Genomic DNA, 4,291 nt, shown 5'->3' with positions numbered 1-4,291 from the left:
AAGCACATGGTGTGCAGACAGTGCTGCCTGGCTGGAGACTCACAGACTCATGGGGAGACACAAACATGTCAGATAACCCTACAGATAGACATATGTGCACTATACCCAGGAATAGCAACCTAGAGATAAGACCTGCTGACAAGGTGATCTAATGTGGGGGTGCAGGTACAAAGGGAGTGGCTCAGAGAAGCAGGAGGCACTGTCTAAGCCAAGCTTTTTGTAAATATAAGGCTTTATTTAATCTTTAGAATTTCTTCACACGTACAAGATATTTGGATCCTGTTCGACTCCTGCTTCTCCCCATAACCTCTCCCATATCCACCCCCTACTCCCCTGAAATTTTTGTGCTCTAAAAAAACGAAAGCAAAGAATGACCCAGCCCACCAAGTCTATGTTTGTGTTGACAGTATACTCATGGGTGTGGAGCCATCCACTGGAGCCTGGGCGATCTACCAGCAGCCACACCTAAAAGAAAATTGACTCTTTCTCCACTGGAAGTCTTCCGCGGTCAGTAGTTCTGTGACTGGGAGTGGGGCCTCGTAAGCTCCTTCCCCTACGATGAATGCTGAGTGGCTTGATCTTGGACAGGTCTTGTGCAAGCATCTGCAGTTGTTGTGAATTCAGGAGTTCAGTGGTCCTGTCGTGTAGGCAGATAATTGCTCGTTTGTTTCCGGGCCACCCAGACCCAAGTAATAAGACAGAAACTATAGAAATTACAACACTGTTTGGCCTATTAACTCAGGCTTCTTATTAACTCATACATTTTTAATGAACCCATTTCCATTATTTTATATTTTTCCACAAGGCTCATGATTTCAGGGTGTCTGTTTCCTTCAGCAGCTATACTGTGTCTCTTTGACTCCACCTACTCTCTCTATTATCTCTCTTAGCCTAGACATAGTCTGCTCTGCTATAAGCCCAATGCAGATTCTTTATTAACCAATGGCAATAAAACATATTCACAGCATGCAAAGGGGAATACCACATCACTGTCATGTCCAGAGGACGGCATTTTGTTCCAACCTTCCTGACTTCTGGCTCTTATAATCTTTCTACTTTCTCTTCCACGATGGTCCTTGTGAGATGAGCTTTTGAGATGAAATGAGGTATTGTGTGTGCACACAGGTACACACATGTGTGTATAGAGAGACATATTCAAAGACAATATGAAGAACACTGTGGAAGTTTGTCAGGCTGGGGAAGAATCCTGGTGCCTTTAAGGACAGTAAGGACCATGTGACCACACAGAAGTAAGGTCCAGGAAGGAATAGGAGCAAGGTCATCCAGCACCTTGGGCATCAGGTTGGGCAGTATGACCAGTTTAGCTGAAGAGTAACAGGAGGTCACTGAAGGTTTTTAGGTCGGGAGGTGATGGGATCTTACTCGCATTTCTCAAGGATGATGCCGACTGGCCTGAGTAGCACAGGTATAAGAAAACACGAGCAGGGAGAGCAGGGTTTTCTAAGGAGAAAGAACCATCTGTAACTATGTGGGAGGCACTCAAATGTTACTAAGCAGAAAACAAAACAGGCACAACCCAGACCCACACGTGTGGTGCTTGTGCTTCTAAAGAAATATGTAGATCTATACGAATGTGTTCATACCAGGGAGGTTTGTGTACACACAGCTCCTTCCCAGCCTCTTGCTGGTATGATGCGCCTTTGTAGAATGGACAGTGTCTTGGATGGGTGGGCTACAAGTGTGCTGCCGTAGTCACTGAGATTGCCAGTGTTCTTTAGCTTCTTAAGACCTCCCTCTTGCAAAATAAGGCTTTGGCTTGTCTAAGCCTTGGGACAGCAGACACAGGCAGACCCCTGATTGTCCAGCCTACTTTGGAAGTTCCCAGCTGATGAGAGAACTTGTCCAACAGAAACAGAGAGATTAAAGTGGGCAGTACCTGGGCCATGGCAGCTGAAGGTGTCTTCCAAATGCACAGTGCACAGCAGTGCACAGCAGTGCACACACACACACTCGTGCCTTTCCTTTACATGCACTTGCACACTCAAGCACACACCCACAGGTGCAAGAGGATTTTAGACTAGATGCACTTTAAACTGAATGCCTTCAGCTGTCAAACCCCTGTGCCTTTGGGCAGAAAGACAGAGCGCCTAGGGGAGGCTGTGTATGTTATGCAGGTGAGTCACACACTTTGGCTCAGTGTCAATACCGCAGAGTCAGGGTGACATTCCAGAAGAGCCACAGCAGGACAGTGCAGAGTGAGAACATCTCACAGAAGGAGGAGTGGGCAGCTGTCTCCAACTATGACTTACAACCAGTTAGACCAAAATATCCCTGTCTCCTGGCATGTCAAATAAGCTTCTTCTGGTAAAGTTGGTGGTAATGTGTCCAGGCCTGATGTTAGAATTGCGTGAAGCCATTCCCAGCCAGGGTCCTCTGAGCCTAGGCTATAGATATAGAGTTACAATGGCAAAAACAAGGAAGACCAGAAGAAAGGGAGGACTCAAGACCAGACCAGTTTGGGAAGTCTCCTGGGTTCTGACCTGATTGGGGTGAGGAGTGTAAGTGTCTGGGAAGAGGGGTTATACCTAGCAGCAGAAGGTCTGCAGGATGAAACTGGAATCATTCAAAAGGGGGATTTCCCATTCAAATACCCAGTGAAAGATTTGTGCAAAGCAAAACTACCCTCCTTAGAGCTTTACCAAGATGGCTTCACCAAGAATGGGAGAATCTGCAAGTAACATGTAGTGGTGCAGTGTGTCCACCTTCAGGCTTTTGCTTGTATATTATGATTTCTGATTTTGTGGGTTTTAACTAATTAATTAATTAATTAGAGTATGTTTCTTGTGCTTTTTTATTTGGTTTTATTCAGTTTAGATATTTTTATTTGTCTGCTTGCTTGCATTCTAAAAAAGAGAATAAGAAGCCATGAAGTTGGATGGGTGGGGAGGATCTGGGTAGAGATGGGGGAACCATGATCAGAGGTTCTATATAAATTTTCAGTTAAAATTAAAAAAAAAGAGCACTCATGGGACAGTCTCCCTCTAACCTCACTGTAGGAATAAAAGGCAAAGTCAGGCTTCCAATCTTAGCTATTGTGGTGAGTGAGGTCTGTGAGGTACGTGATAGTTATGGTATAGCACAGAAAGTTTCCAAACTTAGTGATGCGTGCGTGTGTGTGTGTGTGTGTGTGTGTGTGTGTGTGTGAGAGAGAGAGAGACAGAGAGACACAGAGAGACAGGCAGAGAGACAAAGACATAGAGAGACAGAGAGAGAGACAGAAAGACAGAGAGACACAGAGAAAGGTGACTGAGCCTAGGTTCTTGTGCAGACAACCGCACAACCATTGTGTTATATTCTGAGCCTTGAACTTCCTATGCAGGCAAGATGGCCTTAATTTCTGACCTTCCTACATTCCCTGAGTGCTGGGACCCCACTCAGTTTGTGCGGTGGGTACTGTGGTATTGAACTTTGTTCTTGCAAAGCAAGCACACTACCAGCTGAACTTCATCCCTAGGCCTCTTTTTCCACTAAGTTGCCCAGAGTAGCCTTGAATTCACTGTGCGGCCCAGGGTCACTCACCAGCTTGTCGTCTTCCTGCCTCAGCTTCCCAAACAGCTGAGCTCACAGGCCTGTGCCACCAGGCCCTGGTTAATTTAGTCTAAGTTTTGACATGGTTAGGACATACCCAGATGTCAACATTCCCATATAACTCTTATTAGTGCTTCTCACCGATATCAGTAGAGCGCCCACACTAATTGAGAGTGGTTTCCCCATGCGCTTTTAGTCTACTGTGTTATTCCCTGACCAAATTTTAATGTGCTTCTATTGATGGGTAATGACAAGGAAACCCCAATTTAAGCTGTCCCAATAACTAGTACATAGCAGCGCCAACTATCCAGTTACCTAAAGTTTTAGAGCCTTGGCGTGCTTGCAGTGGAAGGCCAAGCATGGACTATGCACAGCTTTTCATAGGCAAAGAAAGGCACTATCAAAGGCTGTGCTCAAGGCTGATGCCTTTGTATGCGGACACTCTGGAATCTCCATGCTGCTGTCATTGAGGGTGTGGCTCTGATGGAGGCATAAGGAAGCAGAGGTGCCTCACATCTGCGCATTCCTCATCACCCAAAGCGAGCTGGTCGGCGAAGCTGAACACTCACAAGGCAGGGATGAGTCACTTTGCATGGGAGGGCATTGAAAACCAGTGGTGGAGAAGCCCCGTCTCTGTTCTAACAACCACTGGGAATATTGACACAGTCTGCAGCAGCCTAGACGATAGGGAAGCTGCTTCGGTGGTGGCTTAGAATTCCTGGTTTTCTTCTAGAATGAATGC

The sequence above is a fragment of the Alexandromys fortis genome, unplaced genomic scaffold (assembly GCF_014885135.2).
Source record: "Alexandromys fortis isolate MF-2015 unplaced genomic scaffold, M_Fortis_MF-2015_v1.1 scaffold_11, whole genome shotgun sequence".
NCBI classification, from domain to species: domain Eukaryota; kingdom Metazoa; phylum Chordata; class Mammalia; order Rodentia; family Cricetidae; genus Alexandromys; species Alexandromys fortis.
Note: the sequence above shows the minus strand (reverse complement) of the source record.